We start from the raw sequence: 18,762 nt of genomic DNA on the forward strand, positions 1-18,762 counted from the left end.
ATTTCAATTTCGTTTCGTAGGCACTGCGTGTAGTCGTCGAAAGTTATCATCCTGGAAACAACGTTACTTTTTACACCTTTCGCGTTTTTCGTATCTTTTTTACCATCTACACGCAATGCATACATTTTCACTCTGAGTCCAACAAATTCTGTCATTATTGCTCCATTGTTTTCGTCTTTCATCAAACCGGGGACTTTTTTATTTACAAGCAGTATATCGTAAACGTTCCCTACCGGATAATCGCTGGTATCAAATCGATTAATATCGCGTTTTATAGTATCATAAATATTCTTGCACTCGATGTGGTAAATTAAACTATCCGTATCGGTGTACATAACTTTACATTTATCGCCATGTGTGGGTAACATGTAATCGTGATGGAATTGATACAAACAAATCTTAGATATATCCAGTATACACATAACCGCATAGATTGGTTTCTGGTAGACTTCTGAACTTCACCGCAAGCTATCGCAGTTCGATGGCAACTAAGTTTTCCGAAAACACGCTACGCGTGTGGAAATTTGGTTTGGAAATAAGGGCTTCCGCTCCGTATCTCCCTTCCCATTTTGTTACTAATTTTACATCGACGTGATTGCGCACATTTTCCATAGTTTTGCCAAATATCGCTTTGTTCATCAATTTATACAAATTCTTTTCAAAATCGTTTGTAGCGAGACTTCTAAACTTTGTATTTAATTCGATGTAATCGCGGAGCCAGGGTGATTATGCGAATTGAAGAACGCGGTGTACCTTTGTAATACGAATACCATGTCGCGTGCATTGCTGCAGGTTACGATAGAGGATAACGTAGCGCTGCTTATCGTATAGAGTTGCGAGCAGCTTGTCCTCTCTTTTGCCAAGTGGTTTCGCACGTGTGGGACAGAACGGCAGGTCCGCGTGAATGTCGTGCAAACGTTGCGGATATTCTAGATCAACCTCTAGAATATAACCCGTAGGCGAATCGGCAGCAATCGAAGACACGTCAAAGTTTGCATCGTTGTCGATCCATTGAAATTCTGCATATGGCAATGGTTGACACATTGCCCACCCATACAGATTATTCACATCAAAGTACATCAAGTACGACGATGCTTTCGATGGATCGTACGACTGCATGTACTTATTATTGGCTTTCGCGTATCTACCTGAACATTGACTTAATCCGCCGCATATACCGCGTTCGATAAACAGGACCATGTCGATATCTGATAGTAATTCGAAATTAACTTTTGTATGCTTCAGCATGGCATCCCACGTAAAACCGGGCAGAATGTAATAATACGCGGGATGAGTCCGTAACTTGTGATACAGCTTTCACGAAAATTTTCAAAAATATCGGCCAACAGCAAGACATCTGTTTTCAAGTACAAATCGCTATACTCGCCCAGTGTTTGAATGGAAAACCGTGTCCACACATTCTCGGCGTGCGCGTACTCGCTCTCCGATACTGTATCACCCGTCAAGGAACTGTAAAATGATTCGCGCGATGGCAAACATGATTGTTCCAACTTTTCGGCACAGTCAATGTACTTGTACGGAGAAACACCCTTTCGCGTCAATAATTCGAAATCTTCGGTAGACAAATTTTGAAATTCGGTACGTAAAATTCTTAATTTGCTTTTATCTAAGAAAGACGCTAATTTATCGAGACTCGTACTCAAGAATTTGTATGAATCGATGAATCTCAATTTTATACAATTTCGCGACAGTCCATTTGGATCTTTGACACTTTTCGTGAACGAGATGTGCTTTTATTTTGTTATCGGCAACACACTGACGGTACCCTCGAAAGCTATAGCTATTTCTTCGATAATAAAATGCGAATCGTAATCGGACAAATTATGAAAAACTATGGGAATTCAAAAAGAGTTTTTATAATTTAGATTACAATTGCAGTGCGCGGGACCTCTGTACCGACCGGTTAGATGGCAATAATCGCGCACCCTCGTATCGTTTTCTCCAAACGGTTTTTCGCAAATGTGACGATGGGTCGCGTTGCGAAATGCCTTCTGCTGTTTGCTCGTTAAATCATCCATTTGTATGTTATTTGATAAAATTGATTTAACAAAATGTGCCAAATTCTTTAATTCTTCGACGAACGAGGAAAAACAATTCGCATCACGACGACATTGGTACACCGACAAGGACGAATCGTACGCGCATTGAACATAATATGCAATACTAAATACTTTATGATGCTGGTATGTGGATCTTGAAAAAGAAAAAATTATTATATACATATCTATCGCAAAAGTATTTTCTGCGTTTATGTTTACTCAATTGTGAGCTCACGAGGCGGGACAAGTTTTTGATCCGCGTGAAATGTCCCACGCCGTTTGCTCTTTCTAAATACAGCAAATTGACATGTCTCTCCATCTTCCGTGTGGCGAGTCGTATCGGTAGAACCTTCTTTTCTTCAGTGGTGTAGATGTTGATGGAGATGCTTTTAGCGTGTTGAAACTTTTTAATTTGGTTCAATGTCATTGGAAATTCGATATCCTGGATATTCAACACCGTTGAATAATAAGGATATGCCGATGTCCGATATACGTGATTTTCGACTGGATGCAGAGCAGCCACCACTAACCACGCGAAACATGCATTGTCGTTCGAGCATACGTTGATTACAGCTCTCTTTAGTTGTATTTCTCGCGGTAATTGTATGGTACATCCAGCATGCAGCGGCATATATTTATTCACGTTAACAATTAAATTGAGTATACGCGACAGCGCCCATCCGCTATCCCGTTCTTGAAATTCTTCCAGCGATGCTAGGGTGGGTTCGACAACGCGTTGCTCGTACCACTCTTCGAGATTGATCTCGCCAAAGATATCACAGTTCTTTGTGCTGATAGTCTCGTTCGAGCGTTTATCACCCGCTACAAACTCTCCATTAAACGCAGTATTCACTTTTAGTGTCTTATATTTCACCAATGCACCCCGTATATGCTTGAGCACAACGTCTCTCGCATTCTGAAAAAAAGTTACGCGGTTCGATATAGTGCGAATTCAAAACAGCGCCGGTTAATACGCGGCTATCGAACGCAGTGTCTATTTCACGCCACAAGAGTCCAGTTGTTGAATGGCCGGCACCTTCGTACACGAAACGTCTGCGCAACGAATACTTTAGACTATCGAGACGCGCGATACGAACGATCAACGATTGTTGAACACCGATCGATAATCGAGGGCATTTTGCTCGACTATGTTCTTCCAGCGACTCGAGGCACTCGTTGCATCGTTCTTCCCATGCGAGGTATTCTTCTTGCGGAGTCAATCGATCGGCCTGGTCCCACATTCGACTTTCCATTTCCAAGAGTTCTTCCATGGTTGCACTCACTTCTTCGCTGGGGGTCACTACAGAACGGTTGAATGCAGTTCAATCTGCAGCACAATTTTTATACTCTAGGTCACGTGATTTTGTCACATGATATGCTCCTACTATGATGTCACTGCCTGCTGATTTTTGTAATCCCCCTCATATTCCGTATCGCTGTTTTCGTATGTTTTCCTGAGAACGTCCATATGTCTTTGGGATTGACACCACTGACGTAGCAATGCATTAGAACGACTTCGTCGTGATGAGGGTGTTGCATTAATCGTTATCCTTGGCCAGACTCGATTCCGGTAAAACGAAAGAAAACCCAACTCCAAAGCTCTACTGGTAGACGTTGGTGTCAGAATATTAAAGACTTTTTTGACTCTTATTTCGCCATCTTTGAAATTGTTCCAAAGGCAATAAGGCTTGTACATGCCAATATTTCATCAGGATCCTCATCCTCCTCCTCCTCCTATATCCAGGATCGCTGTGCTGAATCGGTTGATGATACTGACGGTGATTTTGAATAGTCTTCGATTAAGCAACACACTGCCCACTTTATGTTTCTCTGAAAAACGATTCACATCAGGTGATCTATGATTTGCATGTCTTCTTCGGAAAACAGTTTAATATCGCGTTGGAAGATATTGGCGAACGCAATTTCCTGGAGTGATGGTACACGCACAGTCGACATCTTCGTTTTTGACACTTTGGGATTCTATGCTGTGCTACGAATCTCTTCATATTTTATAACGTTGACCCCCACCCAGAATAGAGAGAACGTGAAGCGTCGCTGCTTCATTGTGTCATCCCAAACAGATGATTCCACAGAATTCTACCAGTTACATCCTCAACTGGTATATTTCCTTCGCACGTGCTCTTGTATTTATTTACTTCTAGTTCTCGAGCGTATTATTATTAAGAATTTATATTACGTATAAAAAAATTAGATCGCGCGCGATATGCAAAAGGAGAGTATGCTAAAAATAAATGTGAATCAGAAAGTGAAATATGTGTGGGAGGGGAGATTTACTGTTTCAGCATTTTTTTTGTCCATCTGACAAAGAGTGGGGGGGGGGGGGTTATATAAAAATGTCTAAACGCATTTTTTCAATCATTGTTCGCAACATCGTTCTATCGCCTCGTATCGAAACATCAGCGATGTGGTTCAATGCTGAAATCGCTCGAGCAACGCAAAAGAATTTTCCGAACAAAGAGTTCAACCAACAACCACAGTAAGTTCTTTGACAACATATTGCAAAATATGCAGTAAAATTCAATATCCTTTATAATTTTTTGTTTCTCTGGTCAGTGATAGCGATAATGTTCATTCGGAACGTAGAGTAACACGCGTGGTGCGTATACTGGGGAGGAGATATCCCCTAACGGATACATTCTACAAGTATCTCGACATCGGGGTTCGAATCGGTGGTTCCTGCGACGTAGAGCTGGCTATAGGAGACTCTCGTGGAAACGAAATTAAATTTTCTATGGATACGTGGAAAGATCTCCTACGAAAGAGGCATAACATTCTGCAGATTTTTGCTGATACATCGGGAACATCGAGCGAGCCGATAAACATTAATGATGTAACAGTTTAATTTCAACAACTAAACGACGTAAAACTCGCAAAACTCTCAACTTCTATCGTCTCTATGTTCATGAGTGAAAAACCCGTACAAAAGTTGTTCGCTTTCGAATATTGTATCGATCACATGTACAGTTGGCTGTCTGAAAACTTGTACCTCGTACAATCTAAGAACAAGTTTATAGAAATAATACAAAATGCTGAAACTAAGGATTATGCAAAGGCAATTGCTGAACATGAAAATTTTGAGCGTCAATCATTGATTGACTCTGAATTGTTAGCATTAGGCTTAGATGTAATGGTGGAATACAGTTATCAATAAAAAAGAAATAGCTTGGATATATGTGTCTTTCTTTCTAGCACATTTCCTCCCATATCATATTCTCATCCGGTGTAATGTTTCCTTCGCATATTCTCCAATATTCTCATTGCCAACGAATGATGTCACCTCTTCCGTTTCTTTAATATCTAGTTTTCGAGCAATTGTAACGCGCAAATAAAAGATTTGCTGCCGGATTGTAATTTGCAAACTTTGCGTTTTTGGATCTTCTGCTCGAGGCCATCATCGCCAACGAATGATGTTGTTTTTACAACCACTTCCCCAAGGCACGGTAAATTCAAATTCTGAATGTTGGAAACAGACACTAACTAACAAACACTATCAAACACTCAGATCCAACATTCACAATTTGAATTTATAATTTATGACAAGGTCGCGGAGTTACCGTGTTTGGGGAAGTGGTTGTAAAAACGAGGTATCCAAACATCGAAGGCCGCTACCTCCAAGTCGACCGGCAATGGGTTTGTCCTATGATTGACTGTTCGGCGAAACATGTGTTCGATTACTGAGGATCCCACCCAAAGTGTGCACGACGTAAGCCGCAACTCGGGGTAAGTTTAACTTTTTACCGTTTTCGTGTTTGTTGTCGAAATTATGTATAATTATTCTATTTATACCAACTATTTATGTTGTATTTCAGCGTCAGCCGGTCGTCGGTGCATAGAATTCTTCGGGAGAATTCTCTGCACCCGTACAAATATGTGCGGGTGCAGAATTTACTCCCAACGGATTATGAAAAAAGAGTGGCGTCTTCTCGGTGGCTGCTGGGCAAACTCGACGAGAATCCGACGTTTTGCAACTCCGTGTTGTGGACAGACGAACCACTCTTCACCAAGGCAGGGTGGTTCAATGCCCACAATTCGCATGTGTGGGGCGCGCGGTATCCGTATGCGATTCGACCACGGGCGTCCCAATATCGCTGGTCGATCAGTCTATGGGCCGGAATTTGCGGCGACTTCATTGTTGGGCCGTACATCCTACTCGATAGATTGGACGGCACAGCATACAAGGTGTTTCTAGAGCATGTTCTCCCGGGCCTCCTGGAAGAAATTCCATTAGACACCCGGAGGAACATGTTTTACCAACATGATGGAGCACTATCCCATTACGCCGCTTCTTCCTCTGCGGGTACCTGAAGGTACATTTACTGCTACTACTCAATTATTTCTAGTAAAACTGTTAATTTATTTTACGTTTCAAACATATTTCGTATTTCAGAATGAAGTGTACCGGCAGCCGGTTTCCACGCCCGAGGAAGTCGTTGCGCAAATCCACGCCGCGCTGGTGAAGCTGAAACCCAGTATCCTCCGGAACGTCCAGGGCGCTGTTATTCGAAGGGCGATGACGTCTGTAAGAGAAAACGGCGGTCACGTCGAACCCTTTCTCCACTAATACAAATCGGTCCCTTTCGGGGCCATCAAATTTTAAAATGTAGGTGAACCAGGTTCATAAATTCCCCTTTCAGGGCCACCAAATTTTGGGTGCAAAGGACTCGGTTCAAAGTGATAGTGACTGTGGAAACCCCTGTGTAAAGTGCAGTGAGTTCAGTGATCGGCCGTCCCATCAGCTGAGCCGCGTAGCAGATACCAGGCCAGGATTGATGCGATGACCCACTAGCCGCAGCCCTTCTTCACGAAAACAGGTCAACTTACAAGTCAATGGGTGAGTCTAATTTTAATTCTGCCATCACATGTTAACCTTTAGAAGCCTGATTTTCCAAATTAAATTTTAAAAAATATCAATGTATTTATGATTTGAACAATTTTGACAGCTGACGTTTATTTTTTCAACTTTTGTTCAGAAGAACATTATGCAATGGTAACATACATACAGCCAAATATTAAAAACAAACCAATTGTAAGTGTACAATTCGATTTAAAAGTTCGGTATCAAATTTGAAACTTAGGACATTTAAGGGTTAATTTCGGGCATTTTTACGTTGTAACACATGAAATGCCTCGTTTTGTATTGGCAAATTTTTTTATCCACTTTCTCGATAAATATTTCTATCCTTCAGATCTTTTACGCATTAATGCAAAGTTTAGAGTCTCCTTCATTTTAATTTTCAAACATTTACATATTTTCACCCATTTTCTTATGCATGTAAGTTGTACATTTTAACGATTCTCATGTTAAAGTTAGATTGAAATTTATTATGATAAATTGTCATTGAAATTTTTTAACGATTACGTATTTGAACGTAGGAAACGTGTAATTTCTTCATTAAATGTACAGATTTCAATACCTCCTATTTTGATCAGTAACGTTTAATATAAAGGAAAAGTTATATTTGTTTAAAGTTTTCATTTAAATCGGACGTTTCATGTGCTACAATCTCACACTGGTATTAACGCGTGCTGTTTTACCGGCCCGCTTGTTCGCTGGCTCGAGCGTCCTGGCTTACGCCTATGCTCTGAGCGCGCGCTCCTCGGGCGCTGTGATTGGTCAGTGTTTTTCGTTAATAATTCAAAAACGAAGCCCCATCCGACATTTTTGCAAAGGAAATTGTTGTTCAGAATCGTCTCAGCTACCCCCTATTTCAGGCTCCTACACGACTTTTGGAACTTCGATATACATATAGTAGTCTGTGCACACTTGCGCCGCGAGTGGACGAAATATTTATAACTTCAAGTTTGGGATTTTGCTAAAAGTTTTCCAGTAATTTTCTTAGGGAGTTGAATCAACTTGTACAGTCTTCATGGAATGAAATCAAAATCGTCTGTTGGAAGCCACTGATGGCTAAACCCTAGAGTTCGAATAAATCTGAAGTTTGTCGACATGTGCGGTGATAGGGAATCTTCTGACGTGAGTAAGGTGCCCGTGGAGCGCTGAACCGCTCTGCCCGGAGAGGCGCGTGAAATAAAAAATTCAAAGTACTTTTAGAAAAAAGCAATGTCATTTATTCAGTCGACTCGTTTGGCTTAAATCGTTTCATAGTTCGTTACCAGAGGTTCGATTACGATTGAAGTCTCCGGAAAAATCCTCGCTCGATCTGCTGCTTCTCTCCCTTCTCCGGAAGATTCTCGATCCTCCCTTCGGGTTGTCCTGGTCCAATCGGGGGTTGTGCCCTACTCCTTCTACCGGTGATCTTCATCGATCTCGGATCCACCCCTGAGTCGGGTAGAGGCGGGAGTCGCGCGGCCATTTTTGTGCAGGGCTACATGTGAAAAGAGAAAGCGCGGAAGTCTAGAGAGAGAGAAAACGCGCTAGCAAGGCACAGCAACTCTTAAGGAAATTTATTACCCTCTTGAAGAAGTCGCCGGAAACGCGAACCGAGGTACAGCGCGAGTCTGTTATTTTCAAGGATCTTACAAGCTGGAACAAAAGCTAACTCGACTCGAATTCTAAAGAAATGCATTCCAACGGAAACAGCGATTCGACACGGCCTATAATGAATCTATCAAGTATTTTTAGCGAACGTTCTCTTTTCTCTCCTGACTTTTCCACGCTTGATCACCTACGTTGAATGTTTTAACAATGTACGTGGCGGTTCGTTGATTCAATGCGTTAATCCATTTGAATTCCGCTCCTAATTTGAATATAAATATATACTACATGCGGTAGTGTTTAAGCTAAAAGTAAATAAAATTACGTCAAGTACATGAAAAAGTGGAGGACTTAAAGAGTAATCATAGAAAAATAGAAGATTCCCCTAAAAAAATTCAAGAAAGTAGAAAAAGAAGTGAAATCGAAATGAGCTGCCAGTACACGAAGGTGCTTTCCAGCGAAGTGCAAAGGCGGCACTGTATAACACAATGAATAAAAAAATTTTTTGGAAAAAAAATTTAACCGACTTCAAAAAAGGTACAGTGAAAAGTATGAAATAATTTCTAGTTAATGTATATGAATACGCACTACCTCTAGATATAATTGCTTAAAAGTATGGGAAAATGCAGTGAAAAGTGTGAAATAATTTCTATTTAAACTGCATTGTTATTTACCATCGTTTGATGAATCTGGTTAAATTATTAAATACATCATATTAAATGCAATGCACCTTTTTCGGAGGCGGCGCAGATGTAAAAAATTTGTAATTCTGGTTTGGGTTAGCTTTTGGTAGAGGCGGCAATATTGAATGCTGTCAATGTATACATGTTTATTGTCTATTTGGAATTAATTGTTAATGTATATAGTATGTACACAGAAATATAGTTTGAGAAGATTTGGGGCTTTTTTGGAGGGGAGGAGCGGCAATATTGATTACTACTAATGTATAAAATCTCTCCATGGAAATACTGTCTGAATAGGTTTGGGATAGTATTTGGTAGGGGCAGCGATATTGAATAGTGTTAATGAATATGATGTCTAAAGTGGATGTAATGATAGCAATAATTAAAGACCATACTTTTTGTTTCTCCGACAGAAAATTGAACCAAGTTTAGCAATTTTGAATATACTTAATTTTAAATTTTGCGCCGCCTCCGAAAAAGGTGCATTGCATTTAATATGATGTATTTAATAATTTAACCAAATTCATCAAACAATGGTGGACAAGTGAGTCGACGTGCACCGAAGGACACTGACGCGGCCGCTTAGCGCGTAGCCTTCGCTACTGCAGCGCTCCAACAGTATACGCGCGCTTTGATTGGTCGGGGGTTTCTGTCAATATCTCTTTAACGAAGCCTCGGACAACATTTTCGTTAAGAAAAAATTATTTTAAACCACCCCCCCCCCCCCCGAAACACCCCATTCAAGAACATCCAACATTTTTTGGACACCCTGTATAATTGAAAATGGGATTATCAGGAATACATCTGCAACTACATGTGAAAGGATTGATTGTGTTTAGTAAGTTCCTTATCGAACTGCACCAGAGTATAGCAATTTCGCACCAAGAATGGTTTTATAAACAATAAAAGTGTCCATAAACTTTTGCAAATGGGAACATCACGAATTCATGTATCATGAAATACGGAAGGTTCCATCGCGCTCGGTAATTTCCTCACCGAGTTATATCATATAATAGGAATTTTGCGATGACAATAGTTATAAGCAATACAGAAATTCATAAATTTTTGCATCTGTGATTATTGCGAAAACCTCTCCGGCAGCAAAATGTAAGGGGTTTCATCGATTTCATCGGTTTCAGGCCAAACATATGTGAAATAGTACGCTTTTTGCGATAAAAAGTGATATAAAGTGGTACAAAATAAGACAAGGACAAATGTTTTGCTATGGGACCAAATGGCAAATGCTCTTCCAGATGCAAGATGTTTCAATCTGATTGGTCCATCCGTCTCGGAGTAAGAAGCAAGACAAAATGTTTGTGTTAAAAAAAAAAAACGAGTAAAAAATGACAAATCGCAAAAAGTCTTGACAGCAGGATCACCGTGGGAACACCCTCTACAAGATACAACAGGTTCCATTCCGATTGGTCAAGCCATATCGGCGTAATCGGTGAACAGACATAACAAAAAAAAATATATATATATATATATATTTACATGTCGAATTGAGTAACCTCCTCCTTTTCAAAGTCGGTTAAAAATTCGACGGTTGAAATCGGGAGGGGTCCCAAGTTCAGCGGATGTGCTGGCGTTGAGCGCTGACGCCTATTTCGCTGATTCGCAGATCGCACGATTCGGTTCCCGAGAAACGGTTTCCGAATCGTATGTCAAGCGCATTCCTAAAAGTATCTGATCTTAACTATTTGCAATGCGAGGTCGATGAAAAGGGACACCGGCAGGGCCGGGTGTAACACCCCTTTCGCCAGACACGAAACAGTCTCAAGAGGCTGTTTCGTGTAATAAGGGTGTACCTTTTCATCGAATGCTTATTTCATAACTGACTGATATATATATTCTATTTTATTTTATTTCATGATAATGTAATAATATAAAGTAGTGTGTATATATGTATATATAGAGAGAAAAAAAAATATATGAAAATTAATGGAAGATAATATATATAATATAATAATATAAAGTAGTGAAAATAAAATAATACGTGAATTAAAATATAAAAATTAATGTAAGATAATATATATAATATAATAATATAAAGTAGCGAAATAATTATTCGGGGCGGGGAGGAAGGGGTTGGGTCCTGTGCGATGGTACTTCTATGACGGGCCACACCGCCAGCTCGACCCATGGTGTCGCAGCGATGGCTGCTATGCATTCCAGGCACTCCTCCGGGTTGCCTCGGTTGAGTGCCCGTGTCCGGCACTCCAGACAGTGGGCCGCTGCGTGGGCCAGACGGCCTTCTCGCACCAGCACACGTACATCGGCTGGTGCGTATTTTCGTGCCTCCTCTTCCGAGAAGGTCCAATGGCACCCATCACAGACGATGGTGCCATTGGACCCCACCCACGACTGTCCCTGGATGCACTCCCTCCGCCTGAGGTTGTCCAGGGTAGGTGACGGGAGCAGCCTCTCTGCTGGGGTGGTAGAGTCGCGGCATACGTGTGTCATCGAACACGGGCACAGCAGCTATTTAAGATGAAAGAAGGGAACAGAAACTTAATTAGTTATGGGTTATTACTAGGGGGGCGTTGTTCTTTAATTATGTAGTTTCGTTAAGATACATACCGTTTCTTGGTTTTCTATAGTAACTCATTTTGCTTTATAGTGGTCCTTGTAGTTCACACGAAAAAGAACTTTGATAATGGTATGGTGTAATTGTGCGATGGTTTATATAGGGTATATTAGGTATGAATGGAGATGGTAACGGTGAGTTCTGATTGGATTTTGACATTACGTCTTTACCTGTACTGTTTACTAGAGGTGGACATTTCTTATTTTTTCCGCGAGATCTGCTGTGAGTGCAGACGGACTTTTTGGGATTGGTGATATGCAAAACGGTGGCAAGATCGTCGATTGTATATAGGGTGATGCTAAATTTTCTGTTTTCCTATGTTTTAGTGTTCCCATCTCTATTTGTTCAGTTGGTTTCTTTGCTGTTATGTTGAGTTTTGAACAATGATTCTTATAAAATTTTGCAACAACCCATATTATGCCAATTATGATAATTAGTATCCCTATCGAGGATATTCCATAGGTTGAATAGGATGTTAATCTTTGCGTACGGTGATGTGTCGCTAAATTGTTTGCTTGTTGTTCGATTTCTAGTAAGGCAATGGATTTCTCGTTTATTTTATCATTTAATGGTAAGGTGCGTTATATTTAGGCTTGGTAGTTGTTTAAATGTTGAGTTTACTTTAGACGTTGTTTCTTCTGATGCAATCATTCTTGAATTATTTATTTGTGCCTGGCAATTCTTTTTTAGTTTCAAAATTCCTGGACCTTGTATCAGTTCATAGCCTGCGGCGCGGTAATTGCATTTAATTTGCACCGGTGTTTTCTCTTTGACAGAGTATAGCCATGTGTTTGTAGTTTTGAGTTGGTTGATAAATATGCTAGTTGATTTTAATGATCTTATGTTACAGTTTTTCCATTCTATGGTACGTTTTTGAATAAGAAGGTCGATTTCACAAATTGGTGCTTCTTCTAGGCTGTATAATGGCAATGTAAGCTGACAGATGTGTTTGGTGGGATGAATCTTACATTCTTGTATGAAGCTTTCCGTTGGCAAGAGATATTCCTTATGAGAGTCATCGATTGCGATGGCACTGGAAATGTTATGTGAAATTGGTAAAAAGGATGGTAATGGATGTAGCCGATATAGATTGAAGGGTGCTTTATCTAGGAGGGGAATTTCGATTGATATTAGCATTCTTCCATTTGAATATATTGTGCTGATTGTGATTATTCTATAAAATCTTTCTGATCGTAGTTCTGTTAGGGAGAGGGGAAATTCATATGGTGTTGATTGGTTAATACGGGTACATGTTAGTTCGAGTTGATCGGGTGACAATATAGCTGGGTGTAATATTCCTAATTTAGCAAACATTATTGCGTCTGTCAGTATTAGTAAGGCCTGAAGGTATTCGTCCACGTGCCTAGTCCACGTCCATACGTCCAAGACGTTGTCGCTCTTTGTAACTCCATCTCTGTCTCGACTTTATCGAGTTTAAGGAGACCTGCTGTTAACTGTTTTATTCTGTTATCCATTATTAAGGAAGAATTCCTTAATTTTATTAGTTCTCGATGAATGTCTTGGAATTCTGATCCAACAATGTGCGTCTGTTTTCCCAATAGTTCTGTTAAGTGTTTTTGGTCTTTGTAAATTTTGTCTATTTCCTGGTTATAATATTTTGCGTCGTCCTCTGTAAGTGTTCCAAAAAGGGCGTTACTAATTGTACCGATAAATCCCAAAGGTGCTGATCTTCGTGATTTTGTGGCCATTGGGTTTGTTAGACTGTTACGTAAAAGTTGTTCGTACTGCTATGCATCTGATAATTTTCGTATTAAATCGATTCTAATTGTATCCGCAGGACAGTGTGTCCAGCTGTAATTGTCACAAAGTGTTTTGATCCTTTCCATTTGTGGTAGAATAAGTGGCTTTGCGTCGAGAATATCTTGAACACCTATGGCTGTTACTATTTTCCATTTTGCGTGGAAAATCCTAATGGGTAATTCTTCTTCATAGAACAAGCCTGGGTTACTTTTGACAGGTGTAATTTCATAATCCCCTTCGATCTCGTTGGCTGTGCTAAACATCCATAGGATGCAGCAGAGCATTCCCGTGATTGACAAATTCTCCATTATGCGCTGTTAATAAATAAATTAAAAAATTTTCGTTTTCGGTAATGTTTCGCGACATGGGAAGGGGTGAGCGGATTCCCGTATGAGGTCGGAAATCAGCGGTCAGGTGTCTCGGGAATTTACTGTACTAAACATTTGGTATTTGTGCTGACGACGTGGCGGCATGCGCGTCCGACATTGGAAATGTGAAGAACTCGAGCGTTGTATTAATACAGTGTGGTCAAGAGTTACGCATTTTTAGAATTAGATAATAAATTTTATTATTTATTTTTAGATCTGTTGCTTAAGTTGGCAAGGTTAAAGTTTTTACTTATTAAGCTTTCTATTACCGTATCGGCTATTGTTGACCGATACCAAATACCTTCAAGGCGGTTTTTCCTTGGAATGTGCATGTTTTAGCTTATCGAAGTGTTTTATGAATTTTTGACCATTTTGCTTCATTAGAATAGCATTATTTTGATCCGTGATATCGCAAATTTTAAATGGTCCTTCATAGTGTGAATCGAATTTTTCTACTCGCGGTTCTTTTAACACATAGACGAGATCATTTGGTTTGAAATTAATTTTGTTACTACTACGGTCGTAGTATAATTTGGAACGTAATTTGCTGTCATCTATATTTTTCCGTGTTATTGAGCGAATTTCGTCTAATCGCTGTACCAAATTTTGTACATATGATGGGTAAGTTAGAATTTCGTTACGAGACAACGGCGTAAATGGGTCCCTGGCTAACTGACCGAATACTACTTCGTACGGGGTAAAGTTCGTCGCTTCGTGTACCGAAGTGTTGTACGAGTAGGTCGCAAAGGGCAATAGCAAATCCCAGTCTTCGTATCTTTCCAAATAGTGTTTTAAATATTCGGTAAGAACGATATGGCTCCTTTCTAGTGAGCCGTTAGTCTGGGGACGGTAACCAGATGTTGTAACGTGGTTTATTCTAAATACGCGAGCTATGCCTTGCATTAAATTATTGATAAAACTTTTTCCGCGGTCGGTCAGAATAGCGCGCGGTGCTCCGAAAATTGCGATATGCCGATTTCCACTAGGGGTCATAGGGATAGGACCAACAGTGTCGAGAGCCACTTTGTCGAACGGTTTGGCTGGTGTATCCGTTATAAGCATTGGTTCACGAGTTTTTATTCGGACGAACTTTTGTTCTTGACAACTGCGACAGTTTCGTACGAAGTTTTCAATGTCCCGACGCATTTGCGGCCAATTGAAGTGACTTCGTATTCGCTGATAGGTTTTTGTTACTCCTTTATGTCCCCCTATTAAACTTTCGTGATAATATCGGATGATATCCTCGCGTTGATCTTCCCCGGGCACTTTAATTTTCCCTGTGCATACTGTAATTTTTATTGGTATATTCCAGAATATTTCTTCTAAATGTAATTTAAGGATATTTGCGTTGAAACGGTGTAAGGTTTCGCCGTGCGCTGCTATTCGGAACGAGGTAATGCGCTCTTTCTCTATCGTAGTTCGGAGAACGGTTAGCAAGCGTTCTAATTTTGATTCGTTTATCTCGTGGAAGAAGCTTTTTGTTCCGATGACGTTAAGGATTTTCCATTGTTCGTGAGGAACAATTATTACTTATCCTTCTATTAGATCTTTCGTTAATAGGCTCGCTTCCTGAAGTAACCCGAGTGCTTTGAAAGTTTTACTTATTTGACTGGTTAATATACAATCGACTGGTATAAAATGGACATAATTATCTGAAATAGATGTAAGGGTTGATTCCGAAATGGTTACTTCGCATTTTGCTTGTGGTCGTGGTCTTGGTCCTTGTTTCGGAGGGTGGCCATGGCTTGAATAGCCAAAAGTTTCTGATGTAGCTAGTGATTTCATTTTATCCATAAATTTGTCGAATTCGGACATTAACTCTGCTGAAGACGATTCCTGATGTGTTTACATTGTATCAGACTTGGAATTCTTTTCATCCATGAGTGCGCTAGTATTTGGCATGATCATCGTTGATTGGGGGACTTTCAATGCTTCCTCAGGTGGAGGCAACAACCAAGATACGCGTTTCGGTGCTGTAACTAGTTTCTGTGCATTATCCCTGCCTGACCTCATGCTTTCGCCCTGGCTTTCTAGATTTTCTGGCTCCGTTTTCTCATCGATATTGTTCAAGAAATCTATCTCTTCCTTAGAGAAGTCCGGACTAAGCCAAATGGGATCGCAGGTTTGAGTTCTTTCGTCTTCGTCGCTCTCGTTTCCGAATTCCTCTAGCCGCGTTGCGTTTATACCCATTAACGTTGAATTTGCTTGTGGTTCGACAATTTCTAGGTCGTTTTCCGTTTGTGTTATCGCCGAAGGAGGACCGTTATCGTTGAATGTTTCTTCTACAATAACAGTTAATGGTTCTACATAATTAGGTCTCGGTTGTTCTTCCCGCCGCATTTTAACCCGTTGTCCGATTCCTTCTTGATTTGTCTCGGGATCCGTGACATCCGAGAAATTGGAAAAGCGTGTGGTACGGGGTTTCGCGATAAAGCGTCTGCGTTTGCGTTTACTCGGCCTGGTTTGTAAACTATTTCATAATCGTAGTCAGCGAGTAATATTCTCCAGCGTGCGAGCCGCGATGTTGGGTCTTTAATCGAAAATAGCCATTGTAATGGACGGTGATCGGTAACGAGGAAAAATTTCCGTCCATAAATGTACGTCCTAAAATGTTTTACTGCATAAATAACAGCTAGACATTCTTTTTCCGTGGTAGAGTAATTTTGTTCGGCCCACGTGATTACTTGTGATGCGTATGCGATTGGCGGATCTTATCCGATTTTTCCTTGGCTTAGAACTGCACCGACCGCTATATCGGAAGCGTCTGTCGTTATTATAAATGGTTCATTGATTCATTCATGATTCATGGCTTGTCTTAGGTCTTCGAAGCTTGCCTGATGGCTTTCTATCCAAGTGAAAGAGGTCTTAATGCTGGTTAAATTCGTAAGTGGTTTTGCGCGTTTTGCCATATCAGGAATGAAGCGTCTATAGTAATTTACCAGTCCTAAAAATTGTTTAAGGCCCTTTCTATTTTTTGGAATTGGAAATCCCGATACTGCTCTGATTTTCTCGGGATTTATAAGGAGATTTTGATGGAACGATTATTCCTAAATTTTCAAGATTGCTAATTTGTTTTTTTAATTTCTTCCTCTTGAAACGGTGTGAACGAGTATTGTCGCGTGAATACAGGAGCAGCGTTGGTTGTGGAAATCGAATGTGTTGCGGTTTCAGTTTTTTCCAATCGGGAACAAAGAATCTGTCCGCGTATTTCTCTACTGTCTTTCTAACCAATTTACGTGCTGCGTTGTCTAAATGATCTCATTTCAATTTGTCCATGATATTATCTAATCGTTCGTCATGAGAAGGGTAGCTAATTTCATATTCTCCCAAATCATATGCTTCGTGTTCAGCGAGCTATTCTTCGGAGAGTGGTGTAAGAGGACGTGATGGAGGTGCTTGTTCCAAATTTTCCTGAGACTCGTTTTCTAATTCTGGATGTTCGGCGAGGAAAGCCTGCAAGGTTTCTCGTCCCCTTTCGCACGATCGAAGAGCATCGTTCATTGCGGCTGAATTAGAGAATCGTATCGGGTGTATCGGGCGACTAGTTGTTACTAACGAGCGATGAAAATACGATACAGAGGCCTGTTCTTGTAGGAGATACGAACTACCTATCAGGCCTGATATTCCTGGAGGTAAATTTGAATTTTTAACAACATAAAATAGCGCCCAGCTACCGTTAATTTTCATACAAGTGGCGCCCTCAGTATGAATTTTTCCCTTTAATCCTTCTATTTCGAACCGGTCGCGATTAACGACGGGTGCGTCAGGGTGAACTGCGTCTAATTCTACTATGCTTAATACGGCTTCCGTATCAATTACGAATTCGCCTTCTCCTGCACCCAACTCCTTCGCTTTGACGCGAATTCGCGGGACGGGTGCCTTTTGGAGGGAGTCCTCGGGGTCTCGTTCTTGAAGGTTACCGTCCTCGAATTTGAGGAGGTCGCGCGGTCTGCGCCCGCTCTGTTGTCGTTGCGTGAGCGGGCGCCGTAGGAGTTTAAATGTTTCGTCTGACTCCGATTTTCTCTGTGTTATTGGCGCGGTGCCCTATCTTGTTGCTATTCATCATAGTGTTGCGTACGTCTTGGTGGTGTTTAGTTTCGCGACGCACTCCTTCCTTGCCTTGGTGGAGAAAAAATTTTTCTAACGACGTAACTCCCGGTTCAAAATATGAAACTGCGTTAATTGCGCGACATACTCTATTTTCGTCCTCGCGTTGTATATAAATCTCACTCGCGGTCATTTCAAATTCCCTTGACCGTCCTGCATCGGACTGTCCTATCGGCGGGGTTGAAGTGGGTAGGGGAGGTGGTCTTATCTCTGGAGTTGTCATTGTGACGATAATTATTTATGATAATGTAATCTAAAACTTGTTTAAATTTCCTAAATTTAGAAACTGAATACAGATAAGTTTCGTGCTAAGGAAAACTCGCTTCGTTAGCAAGGAAGACGTATCCCACTTCCGACACCAATTTTGTTATGTCCCACAGCTTATCTGTGACTCTTTCTTGGGATCTTCGTCTTCAATTAAAGAGCTAAAGCTCACCTTAACTGTATTCGCTAACGGGAAAGAGCAATTCGGGATTGCAATGATTGTTTTCAAGGTTCAGCATATAAATATGTATTGTTACAAAATAACGAGTTTATATTACAATATCGGTTTTGGAAAATCAGGTATACAATTACGTAGGTACGTTACCGCTTGTCGGTCTTACAGTTTGGTTGTACCAGTTATCTGTGTGGTCCCAGGGCTGTGCTGTTGCAAGGATCTGTTTGTCGACAACTATCGCTTGCGACACGGGTCTCTATTAATTAACAACGTACTTTCCTCGGTAACGACGCGGCGTGC

At 40.7% G+C, this 18,762-nt stretch overlaps 1 long non-coding RNA gene across 1 annotated transcript in view; it reads left to right on the top strand.

Moving 5' to 3' along the window:
* The window catches only part of LOC128888312 (uncharacterized), a 49,572-nt gene extending 31,035 nt beyond the window's left edge, over positions 1-18,537 (top strand). The window contains exon 2 of the long non-coding RNA XR_008460228.1: positions 18,404-18,537. This is a non-coding gene — a long non-coding RNA (uncharacterized LOC128888312). The remainder of the gene's footprint in view (positions 1-18,403) is intronic.
* Positions 18,538-18,762: the final 225 nt, after the last annotated feature.

The sequence above is a fragment of the Hylaeus anthracinus genome, unplaced genomic scaffold, assembly GCF_026225885.1.
Source record: "Hylaeus anthracinus isolate JK02 unplaced genomic scaffold, UHH_iyHylAnth1.0_haploid 11991, whole genome shotgun sequence".
NCBI classification, from domain to species: domain Eukaryota; kingdom Metazoa; phylum Arthropoda; class Insecta; order Hymenoptera; family Colletidae; genus Hylaeus; species Hylaeus anthracinus.